This window comes from Zingiber officinale, chromosome 4B (genome assembly GCF_018446385.1).
Source record: "Zingiber officinale cultivar Zhangliang chromosome 4B, Zo_v1.1, whole genome shotgun sequence".
Classification (NCBI taxonomy): domain Eukaryota; kingdom Viridiplantae; phylum Streptophyta; class Magnoliopsida; order Zingiberales; family Zingiberaceae; genus Zingiber; species Zingiber officinale.
This window is the reverse complement of record NC_055993.1, coordinates 50,739,626-50,753,024: the sequence shown is the minus strand read 5'-3', so window position 1 is coordinate 50,753,024 and position 13,399 is coordinate 50,739,626. Positions and strand designations below refer to the sequence as shown.

At 37.2% G+C, this 13,399-nt stretch overlaps 1 long non-coding RNA gene across 2 annotated transcripts in view; it reads left to right on the top strand.

Annotated features, from left to right (window-relative positions):
- LOC121975044 overlaps positions 1 to 13,009 on the top strand; it is a 36,184-nt gene extending 23,175 nt beyond the window's left edge. For both annotated transcript variants that reach the window (XR_006110199.1, XR_006110198.1), the window contains exon 2: positions 12,745 to 13,009. This is a non-coding gene — a long non-coding RNA (uncharacterized LOC121975044). The remainder of the gene's footprint in view (positions 1 to 12,744) is intronic.
- The last annotated feature ends 390 nt before the right edge of the window (positions 13,010 to 13,399 follow it).

The window sequence follows — 13,399 nt, the reverse complement described above, 5'->3', positions numbered from 1 at the left end:
GGGGGCACGTAGTGCTTTGGCAGAGGATCCTTCAAGATGGCTTCTGAGAATTGGCGATTAATCGGCTCAGGCGATGCGTCCGTTTGGGGGGCTTTCCCTTTCCTGTCATCTCGTCTCGGCATTTCATCCAAAGAAGATCCCCTATCTCTATGAGTGGGTACGGCTTCGGGGGTGCGGAATAGGGCCCGGTGGAATGCAACGGTGGCTTGAGGTGCTTCCGCTCGGCCACCAGAAGTAGACGTTGCTTGCTGCTCCGGCCGCTCGGCCACTGATTTCTATTTCTGCTCCACAAGCTTGGCGGCCCTCAACTCGACCAGGGCGTCGAGTTCCTCCGTAGAGAGCGTCACTATGTGTTGTCGTCTAGTCTCGTCCATTGCTTCCGTTCGGATGCAGGAGCGTTCCCACCGACGGCGCCAAATTGATCCTGTCCGAATGCTGAACCAACGGATGCTGGGCACGTGGCGCTCCCCTTCTGCTGGTGTGGATCCTCGACTGGTTGCACGAAGCTCCGGCGAACCTGCACAGAAGTCGGGCCGGGAAGGGGTTCCCGACGGCGACCCTCCGACGCTCAAGTCAGGTAAGCAAACAGTGGAAGCGGCTCTCGAAATGTAAAAAACGCGTACCTCCGGCGAAGGATGAGGGCCTTTATATAGTGCAGCGGAGAAGCGAATGCACACATATCGAGGTGTACACGTGTCCGTGGCCCATACCCCAGTAAGGGCTTGTCAGTGAGCTTACCTGACCCATACTGCCACAGTCCAAGCATGTCCTCGATGGGACAGCAGAACCCCACGTCGCGTGACTTGGAGTATGACCATATCACGAAGCATGCCAGCTGCCAAAAGATGCCCCTTGTCTTTTTCCCCGGACTCAATCCGTGCGCCCGACCGGCTCACGTCCGCCTTCCGTCCGACCGGTCATGTATGATGATACACTTGGGAGATTATCGGTAATGTGCTTTGTGGCGCCTGTTAGCAGTATGCTTCATATCTACGGCTGAGCGTGCTATCTCAAATTGATCCTGCCCAATGAGCGCCGGAACCCCGACTTCCATAGGGGTGCTTTTTGCCCTCGGCTAAACACCGGGCGGCCGCCCGGTCGGTCAACCCCCTTTCTCCGGTCGGCCTAGCTGGTCCGACCTTCTTCTATGGACCACCCGGCTCTTTGACCTTCACGCGGCGCTGACCCCTTACAACGAGGGCCCCCTGTTCTTATCGCCGGATCAGATTTAAAATAATTTTTAAGTTAAAATAATTTTTAATATAATTTTTTTAAAAAATAATTTTTAATATAATTTTTAAAATAATTTTTTAGTTAAAATGATTTAAAATAATTTTTAATATAATTTTTAAGTTAAAATATTTTAAAATAATTTTTAAGTCAAAATAATTTTTTACATTTTTAGTTAAAATATTTTATAAAATAATTTTTAAGTTAAAATAATTTTAAATTAATTTTTAAAAATACTTTTTAAGTTAAAATAATTTTGAAAATAATTTTTGAGTTGAAATATTTTTTAAAATAAATTTTTAAGTTAAAAAATATATATATTTTTAAATAATTTGAAATTGAATTTAATATAATATTAATTTAATTGGATTTAATTTAATTTAATTTAATTTAATTTTAATTTAATTTGATTTAATTTGATTTAATTTAATTTAATTTTATTTTATTTTAATTTAAATTGATTTAATTTAATTTAATTTTAATTTAAATTGATTTAATTTAATTTAAAATTTAAGTACTTAGTCATCTCACCCGATCTAAATTTTCAATTAGAGAATCCTATAATTTTTGTAAGATAAAGTTAAGTTCAATTTCTAGAGTTTGGTTTAACTTTGTGTTACATTCAGATTTAGTTATGGGCTCAACAAATAAGCATTCTTTATATAAACTTTTCGGCTATGGTGAGTCACCTAGATATCACTAGAGTAATCATATCTTCGAGGTTTTCCAAATAGTCCTATCCACTGAACTTAGTACAAAACCTTGGTCTAACTAGTTAGGATCTGTAAGGGGTAGCTTCAGTTAGTTCCACTCAACCAAATGCACCAGGTCGAAGTTATATCTTCCTGGACAGGCATAGACTGAGCTTCCATAACCTACTATCATCCAAAACTTCACCAGTACCATAGGTTAAGTTAAACTTAGTCTCTTTTTAAGCTAATGCTAATTACCCTGCCAGATAGGTTATTTTTGGAGGTGTTAACTAATTTGGAACCTCCCCCTGAATTATTGATTTGGATTTAGGTTTTAGTTTTGGGTTTATGTCGATTACTTTTATAATTATAATATACTTGATTATAATCTTGATTTAAATTGGTTTTATGGTTATTTCTATTATTTGATTTTGGTTTAGTTGATTTAATTTTATAGTTAGAATTTAGAATTGGGTTTTTGGAGTTTACATAATATATTTTATTTTTAGGTATATAATATTGATTAATTCCTACATGCATGGTTAGACATGCTTTCGGAACCTAAGCTTTGGTTTGTTTTTTTTTTATTTTAAGATACAAGTGAAATAAACAATTTATTTGTTGAGCTAGACTTGTATCCAAGTCCAGATTTGTTGTATACTCCTTTTTGATTATTTAATATTAAGTCCAAATTTTTAGATCTAGTTGTGAACTTTTCTAATAACCCTTTAAGTTTGTTAATTTTAATTTTTAGTGTTGAATTTTCCTCCTCAAGTTTTACGCCTTGATTTGGATTTAATTTTTCAATTTGTTCCTTGAGTTGTTGGTTTTCCTCAAGGAGCAATTTATTTTGATTTTCTTGTTTAGTTAATTTTCTATTTAAACATGCAATTACTTAAAAAAAAACTTTTTGCTTAAATTAAAATTTACCTCCTCGAAACCTTCGGAAACGAGTACGAACTCGTGGCTCGATTTAGGTTCGGACTTGTCTTCTGATTCGTCCTCCGATTCTGATTCGCGGGCCATCAGGTGCTTCTTCTCTTCAACTTCCGATTCCTCTAAAGATGATTCGTCCCACGTTGCTTTGAGTGCCTTCTTCTTAGTTGTCTTAGTTTTGTCGTTCTTTAGTTTTGGGACTCGTTCTTGTAGTGACCCTTCTTGTTGCATTCGAAGCAGGTCACATTCTATGGTTCGGTAGTGGAGTTGATCTTTTGTAGGTCTTTTCTGCTGAAGTTCTTTTTTCTCCTGGTGAACATTTTTCTTACCAAGTTCACCAGGTGTTCTTCGTCTTCTGAGTCTTGATATGACTCACCTTCATATTCAGGAATGGTTCTTGACTTTTCCTTGGAGGAACCTGCAAAAAGAGCAACACCTTTCTCGGTTCTGGCGTTAGTTTGCTCGTGTAGCTCAAGTTCGCAAAACAATTCACCTAATTTTAACTTTGAAAGATTCTTCAGAATTTTGTAGGCATCCATGATCGATGCCCACAATGCATTTTGAGGAAACACATTTAGGGCGTACCTTTTAAATCGCGATTATCCATTTAGTGGTCGATAATATGAAGCCCGTTGAGGATGTCTTTGATCCTCCCGTGGAGTTGACTCGCGGATTCTCCTTCCTGCATCTTAATGTTAAACAATTTATTTAAATAAAGATATCGTTTGATTACCTTTGCATCGCTAGTTCCTTCGTGCAGTTCGATAAGTTTGTCCTGCAGTTCCTTCACATTTTCGTGTGAGGCCACTTGGTTCAGCTCCTCCATTGTTAGGCCGCATTGTAGAGTGTTGAGCGCCTTGAAGTCGATTTGGGCTTTCTTCTTCATTTTTGGATTCCAATGTTTCGGGTTTATTGGGTTTCCAAAGTTGTCGACAAGCGCCTTGTAGCCTCTGGTGATGCTAAACCACTGGTTGAAGTCGGTCTTTAAGTAGACTTCCATTCGTTTCTTCCAATATGGGAAGTCGTCGCCACTGAATAGGGGAGGTCGGACGATGTTGTAACCCTCGGTCTGGGCCATGAATCCTGCACACAAATAGAGAAAAAGAGAGAGGACCCCAAGACTTGGTCTTAGATTAGTAGTGTGAGAGAAAGAAAAATAAAAAGTAGATCCAATTGAATGTGTGTGTATGTCAATGAATCAATTTCTTCAACTACAATTACAATAGTAATTGAACTCAAACTCAACTACTTTTAGAAACCAAATTTGCATCCAATTCATTATCACAGTCTAGTTCAACAATTAGACATCAAAAGCTCAAACGAAATAATATCGAACAGAGGTAAACAGTCAATAACTCAGATTAAACTTCTGATATTAAACTTCATCACAATCTCCACATAAGGTTCATTTAAATTCTTGAATTGAAAACTAAGCAACCTTGTTGTAACGTAAACGTCTAATTCTAAAACAAAACAATATTGAAAACTAATTAAGTAGACAATCAAGATTCAATTTGCAAAAGTTCCACAAGTTCAGGATTGCAAGTGGGACCATTAGAAATGGGATTTGAAAGAAAACTCAAATAAGAACTAAAGTAAGAAATGCAAACAAGAATTAAGTACAATCTATCTATCAGATCTGAAGATCTGAGCAAGTTCAAGCATAATTCATATACAAAAACAAAGAAAGTAAAACCCTAATATATAGCATTCCACAACCAAAATCCCGGAACTCAAATCCCTTTACTCTGTTGTAAAAATAGAAATGCCATCGGAATCTCCCATCAAACATTCAACAACCAATCTCAAACCTCCAACTATTACCAGGGAATGATCACAGCTCTTGGAAACTTCCCTCAAAACTCACATCCAACTGGCAATCTCACCATCCGAAGAACAGAGCAAGGATTCTGTGAATTTACAAACTGGATCGAATGGCCAAGTCGACACAGCCTTGCTGCGGAATGAAGATCGGAAAGGGATCAGTAGCTCCGGGAAACCTCCCTTGAAGCTCTAGTGGAAGTGAATAATGTCGATCTGGAACCTCCCTCGATCGGGTATGCGACGATGAAGCAGAACCCAAATCGTGATCTGGAAACCTCCCTCGATCACTCTCTGATCACCGGAAGATGAATGTTGGCAGCTGATTATCGTCGTTGTTGAAGAAGGTAAGCTCTCGGATCTGATATGAGGAATGGGAACTCGGCGTCACGGCGGAGAAGAAGACGCTACAGTGGAGGAAATCACGAACGCCAGCCCAGGAAGCACTCTAGCTTCTCGCGGGTTTTAAATCTCCTCAGATCTGATCCAACGGCTGAGATTCTTCAGAGCTTGATCAATGGTAGAAAATTGCCTAAAATATGATCCAGAAGTACTGATCTTCATCTACGGTCCAGATCTACTCCTCATTACGTTGGATGGACCAGATTCTCAACGGATGATGTAGATCTACTCCAATCTTGAATGAACGACTATGAATGTTCTGGAGCTTGATCGTCTCATTAAAACTCCGATCCGAGCACGAATTCGTTCAAATTCATCCAAGTCCAAAAACCCTTGATGCCTACAAAATAATAAACAAATATTAGCATCAAATACCATGAAAATAGACTAATTTACAATTAGATCCAAAATCATATGCAATTATGAAATATGATGTAAATACGAGATTAAGCTATGAATAGACCAATACAAATATGCATTATGATTCAAAATAATATAGCCAAAATCATGGTTATCAAATCCCCCACACTTAATCTTGGACATCCCGTTCAAGTCAAGAAAACTAAAAATCCTACTTAAATGGCACCCCCTAAACAAATTCCTAAACATAATTAGAAAATAAAGAAAGTAAACCAACTAAGATTATCACATTCCAAAATCTCAAGCATTCATGGACTTCAAACGTTACTCTTGATTAGCAACCTAATAATTTCCATCAATCATGAGTCAATTAAAATTGATTTCACACTAAAAACCTCACAAGATAGAATTGTGTTGCCCTCATCCTATTTAACATGTAATCACAAAAATGGAGGGCGCTCATGCTACTTGTGCTTCTTGCACTACCATATGCTTGCTTGTCTTCTACTCTCCACCATGATCATAGATATCAATCACATTCATAAAGGTTAATCATGGAAATGAAAATCTAAGAATATGAATTAAGTACAATTCAAAACATTAGTTGCAAGAAAAGAAAGAATTAGCAACAAGGAAAAGATAAGAAAGAAAGTATGAGTTTTAGTTCTAGTGGAAGACATTGATACAAAGAATGCTATATAAATGGATACTTGGCCGTACTTCCTTCTTCCTCTTCATTCCTGAACTTACTTCCCAATAAATAGCAACCTGAATTCAGTTCAAATCAAATCTCGAACACAAATTACAGCTTGGCACAGAATCTAGCAACTTTATTTTGGTTTTTGCATCTTGATATTTTCAGAATTTTAACCTTTCTTTCCTCTCACCAAGCCTTGATCATTAATCCTTCTCAAATGTCTCATTAAGCATCAATTTAACGCAAGCTTGAATCCAAATGTTTGCTGATCAGAAAACTCAAAATTAATACAGCCACTAATATTTCAGAAACTAAATTCATCTTCTCTATACTTATTCACTTTTGCTGGCTTAATTCGTATTAAATTAATGAAACAACATGGACCATACCTCCCCCACACATAGATCTTTGCTCGTCTCGAGCAATGAGACTCAACAAATGCTCAACCAACTTAACAATTTCAGTAATTTCACAGAATTTGGCACATTGCTAGATTTCAAAATTAATGCATTTCATTACTCGTTTAATCATCAATGGATCAAGATAATGAATCTGTAACAGCCAATATAACGAGTTAACATTCAAATACTAACAAAATCCTTCCCAACAAAAGTTTAAAATAAATCTGCAACTTCACATTAAACCTGAATTAAGTATCCAGTTCCTGATACAGAGTAAATTCTGCAAAATTTTCCAGAAAGTTGAGCTTAAGAAGATGGTACAATTGGTATTGAGTCAAAAAAACTTGAGTTCCATTAATTACTAATCAGAAATATCAAGGAAACTTATTCCAAAACTGTCTTCATGAAATCAGAAACAATTTCTTGTGTTAATGAATTTCAGCTTCTTTTCCATCATTTTTACATTCTCCATATCCACAGCTTTCCTATTACATTTAATCCTTAGCAAGACCTAACCCAATACATCTCGAATTGTACCCTTAAAGACTGCAAATTCAGAATTCTAACACAACTGCAGAATAAATAGATTCTGATTTTCAGCTTCAACTTCCTATTTCCAACTTTTGTCACTGTTCTGTATCAAATAATCAGCTCAAAAATCTTAGAAACTCTAGATAGAATAGATTAGCTTGTAACAAGACAAGAACACTAACTGGAATTCAATTTTTCAGTGATTAGCTTACTCAAACCCCCAATTAGCACAGCAACTACAGGTTTCTAAATTTCATGTACAACTTCTAGATATTATCAACTAATCATCACTTAAGCTCCAAAAATTCCCATTCCTTTCCATCCAGCTTCTTAAGATCCTTATCAATTCATTCTCCGAAGATTTCCAGGTTTAAACAATTCTAGCTTGTCATTCAATCACTTCTTTTCACTGGATACCATGTCAGCGACTACAACAATGTCTATGCTTGTTTTTTTTTATTTAACATATTTTTCTCTCCTAACTTGAAATTCATACTAACATGCTGAATTCTGCACTGTAGTTTTAACTGTCATCCTGAATCTGATTTACTCTTACTGAAATCCAGAATTGAATCTTCATAATGATGCCAACTTAAGCTATAAAGATTACAGTTTACAAAGAAGTTTCATTGGGTGCTAAAATGATCAAATACTAAATTCATAGTAGTACTAACCAAGAGACAAATAATTTGGCACCACACAGGATTTGCCTTTCAGTATTCCTGTTCCAAACTACGACATTTCAGGAACTTCCAAACTCCAGTTTCCTCTTAGACCAACACAACTTGATCCTTCACTTGCTCTGGTTCTTCTATATGTGATAAATGTATCATGTGTCAATAAGGTAGCCATTCAGCTTCCATTTGTTGCTTAAAAATATATGTTCTTCACTTGGCTTCCACTGATTTGAGTACTGCTATTAGGATTTTGGTACAAACTTGATACATCATGGTCAAATTACAGCAACTACACTCAATTCCAGTTTCACTTTCTGCATTGCACTTAGTTCAATTATTTGCCAAGTATACTCCAATAATCTCATTAGCATTCCATAATTTCTTAATGACATATATCATCAACACCTCAAATGCTCAAATAACTTCTAATATTCCTGCTAAACAGCAGCCTCCAGACTTCAACAAGTTTCAAAATCTGCTTATTCAGTTTAATCCTTGAATGAACTTGTCATTCTTTCCAAAATTATGATGATCAAGCCCCTTAAATGTTTCTTCATTAATTCTAATAGAATGTTGAATTACAAGATCAAGGAATACTTGGATTCCATTGTAAATTCGACATTCATAAAAATCTGAATTTTGAAATCAGCTTATTGTTGATCTTACTGTTCTCTGATCAAGCTTTGACATTTAACCCCTATAAATAATCTTGTTTACATTCTCTTAATACAAGCTTGAATACCTTTGATTCAGATCAAAAAAATCAATCTAAAACAGATCTGTTACATCTTTAGCGAATTGGACAATTTCAATTTCTGTAATGCTTTCATTTCTGCTTACTGTTATCAATATTCTTGAACCAAGTTACTGCCATTGTCTCCTTTCTAGTAAGAATAATATTTCAATTTGAAGTACTTCACAAAGGGAATGGTGCTACTATTTAAATTTTGAATGTTGATCCATAACAATCAGTTTCCAGTGGCTGCACATGCTCATTGTCACCAGCAGTTTCCTTGCTTTCAGTTTCTACATCTCTGTCAGCTGCACACTGCCACAACCAGATTTCCATAGCTCTATACAAGATCTCCATAGTATCAATTTCTGGAATTCCAAGTTGTCTCATTAATCCTCACTTGAGTCTAACTCAAGTCTCCTCACTTGAGTCTAACTCAAGTCTAATTCAATCGAGTCTTACTCAATTAATCTCATACAATTCAAATTCAATGGATCATATTTCATTAATTTGAATTAACTCTTTGAGTCTAGTTTAAATTGGATTTAATCCAACAATTAGATCCAATTGAGTCTAACTCAATAAGTCCAATTCGGATAAGACTTAATCCAATGATTCATCATATGAACTCATCTCCAAATCTACTTGTTCTTTGTGTGTGACCCAATAGGTTCTTGTAATGTTGGCAATGTACCCAAATCAATATTTAGATACATAAGCAATGAGTGGCATCTAGCAAGGCATCATTGCTACCCAAGTGACGAGAAGGTCAAGATCCGACCTAACCTGTTCGTGGCTATTATCTTGTATGACTTGGTCCCTCTATCCTTGATATCTAGATTGATCAATGAGGCATAGACAGTGTCATCCTCTTATCAACCTTTGTGTTTCTTGATCTCTAAGTAGACACACTCAATCAAATAAGCTCAATATCTCATATTGACTCATTTGAGCATGCCCATGTTTTCTTTGTGTCCTACTAATCAAGGGGTCCACAGATTTCGCTTCCATCATATGGAAGGGATAGATACCATCTACATCACTCACATCCCTCCGCATAATTCATTGTATACCCAAAGATCGACTTTATTGTCCACCTTGTTACAGGTGACGTTTGTCGATACCAAAGTACACAACTCCTTATGTAGGGAACCGTAGTGACTTCAGGTCTAAGGACTATTCATACCAATAGTCACATGAGAATGTTTATGACTCTCATATAACGATCCATGAAACATTCTCATGGCAGGTCATCCAGTATATATTCTCTAATATATAACCATGTGTCAACCTGATATCTCATATCCATGACTTGTGAGATCAAGTCATCCGTTGACCTACATGCTAGTCTCAACGCATTATTATTGTCCTTGTATATTAATACTCGACTAGGAATAGTTAAGAGTAGTGTTCTCTACAATATCTCACTATCAATTCAACCAATTGATATACTATAGATAAGAACCTACTACCCAAGGACATTATTATACTTATTCAATTGGCACTGAACTGAAATAAATATAATAACCAATTTTATCTTTTATTAATAATGATATATGATATAAAATGAGTCATTTACAATCATCTCATAATTGATACTAGGGTAATACTAACAAAGTGGAACTAACCGAAGCTACCCTTTGTGGATTCTAACTAGTTAGACCAAGGTTTTGTATTAAGTTCAGTGGATAGGACTATTTGGAAAACCTCGAAGACATGATTACTCTAATGTTGTCCAGGTGTGTAAGATATCGGAAAATTTAATTAATAAGGTTATTTTGGAAATAGCTTTATAGAATTTTTTCGAAATTTTTAGAAATTTTCTAGCAATTTTTCGAAACTAGTACGACGGGTTTTGAGGAGACAGATTTATGGGTCCGGAAAAAGCCTGTTTGGGATACCCGTTTAAGTGAGGAAAAATTTTAATTATAAATTCTTTCCTTGTCTTTACCCAAACCTATCGCCGAACCCTTTTCTCCTCCTCCTCTTCCCCGATCGCGAACTCTCTTCCTTCTCTGTTCTCTCTAGCAGAAGAGCGATGGCGATGGGAATGGAGCTTCGATCTTCGACGATCTTCCTCTGTTGGCATCGGCATCCTAAGCTTAGATCCAGCCGGTGTTTCTCCTCTCTAGACTGTCGTCGGTAGAGGAGTTGCTGTTCGACAAGTTTTGCGAACGATTGCCGAAGGTGCTGTGGCTAGGGCATGGTGAGGAGCAAGATTGCGTCGTCTCCCCGCCAATCGACCTTCCCTTTCCTCTCCTCGCACTGCTCACAGAGGGATTCACCGTCGGATCGGACCAAGCGACGCCATCGGGAGGTGATCAAGAAAGGTAAGGCATCACCAATTCTTACTCCCTATTCCTTGTTGTGTTCTTCTTCCGGTTTTGGACTAGGAGGGAAGTGTCGGATCTATGTCTTGTTGTATCCCTTGATCAGATCTCGGTCCTCCTCTTCTTGCGGCCGATTGGGGGATTTGGTTGAAGAAATTAGGATCAGTGAGGCGTTCTTGAGCTGTCAGGCAGAGGCTAGAAGGATTGTTGTGTGATCCGTGATCTCCACTTGTTGATTCCTCTACCTGATCCGATTGATTCCTTCTTGATCCGAATTGTGGAGTGGAATCCAGCACCTTGCTGTTCTGTGGACTTTCTGGTTCCGACAGCAAACCCATCAAGCAGCCATAGCCGCTGTGATTTGAGGTAAGGTGTAGGAATTAGGTATAATTGGATTATTAGATGGTTAGTTGAATTTAGAATAGCACATGTGTAGATCATAGTGTGATTTGATTATTTTAGATGGATGATTATGTGTTGAATTCGGTATGATTTGGATTATGATTAGTTAGGGTTAATGACTAGATTGATTTAAGTTTAGATTTCTAATCTAATTGGTGATTAGGGATTAGATAACTAATCTTAATTAACCATTAGATTTAATTAGATAAATTAAGGTTGTGTTGATTAGGGTTTTTGCCCTAATTTAGTTTTAGGGATTTTATTTAACTATTTATTTGTATTTAGCTAAATAAAATATGCATATATTGTTTGACGCAGGATTCTGATTCGAGACGAGCGTCTCGACTTTGGATTGCTTGACAATATCTTTTATTTGAGGCGGGTACCCTTTGACTTATCTCTTGATAGTGTCTTATGATATATGTAGTATATATATAATTACTAGTAATTGGTAGATTTATCACTTCCCTGGTTATAGTTTATTTGATACCTGTTACCTGCTTCTACTGTTAGCTATTATACATTAGACTTATATGCTCTTAGTTATTGTTATATGTATCGATGCTCTTAGAGGTGATGATATGTTGTGCTTCTGTATACTGGATTAATTGCTAGACATATTGAATATGTGATCTTGGATTTATGTTGCTTATATCATGGTTATATATGCGTTTATTTTTCTGGCATATATATATGGAGGAGGATATGTTCAGGTATGACATACTGTAGCATCATGCACCATTACGCATGATTGCATGTTGAGAGATTGACGACTCTATTATTGTTGAGCTCATTGGCCAGCTACATGGGCCTGCACACAACGTGACTACTACATGGGTAGTGGCACATCACCCAGGGTGTGTATGGCAGTTAGCTATGTAGGGCTCCGTTGGTCCGCTCATGGGTAGTATGATGCAGCGTGGTAGCAAGACAGGGATCCCTCCCCGTCATCACGTACCGGGAGATGAGAGCATTGCGCTCCCTCACTATATTTAAGATAGGAGAATAGGTGTACTCCGACAGCATCCCGTCCACTCGGTTACTCTTCAGGAGTAGTGATGACAGAATGCACGGTTGTTACAGCCCTACCCACTCGGTCTCACCATCGTGTGTGAGATGGCTGACTGCGTCAGAGGTGACCAGGACATGTCATTTGCATCATATGCACAGATTGCATTTATTGTGATTATTTCATATTAGATGATGTATTTTGATGACTGCATATGATTGACATGCATACATGATACATGCTTATTTGCTCTGACTATTTTTATCCATGTATGTTCACAGTCATATGCTCAAGCCTCGCAGGTGAGTATAGTTTATTTCAGTTATGTATTTCTTATTATTCTTGATGTAGACTGTATTACATGCTTATTGTTAGTTACTACAGTTTATTCAGCTATGCATATCTGTTATACTGTTAGGAGACTGTACTATAGGTTATTAATGGTAGTTGTATGTTACTGTACATATCTATTGGTTATCTGCTGAGTTCTTTGAACTCACACCGTTACATTACTACTTTTCAGGTTGAGGCCGTCGGGAGATTCCAGTCGCTAGCCTCTTTTGTCGCGAGGATTTTTGGCTGTAGACTTTCGTATTCGATTTTATGTCTTTAGGCACTTATGATGTGGGTTCTTGTATTGTGGACTTTATATCGACTATTTGGGTTTGCTACTTTTGTTTTTCCGCTGCAGGTGTTTTCATTACTTCGTGGATTTTATTTCTTCGTTGTAGTAGAGTAGGATTTATATATATCTACGATGATTTCTTTATCGTCTTTTCTTTTAGTTATATTTGTTGTCAGCCAGAAGCTATATATTAAACTGCGTGGATTGTCTATATAAACTGTGTGGATTGGTTATATAATTGCGTGGATTGTTTGTTATTTGTATTGTACTATTCCGGTCGTGTCGGCCGAGGTATGGATATATGTATATCAGGATTCATATTGTCACCCGCACAAGGGAGATGCTGCCGAAATTTCATCGGTAGGGACTACCTAGGGCGTGACAAGGTGACTCATCATACCTCAGAAGTTTATCCAAAGAATGTCTATTTGTTGAGCCCAAAGCTAAACCTGAATCTAACACAAAGTTAAACCAAACTTTAAAACAGAACTTAACTCATCTCATAAAATTATAGGATACCCTGATTGAAAATTTAGATCGGGTGAAATGACTA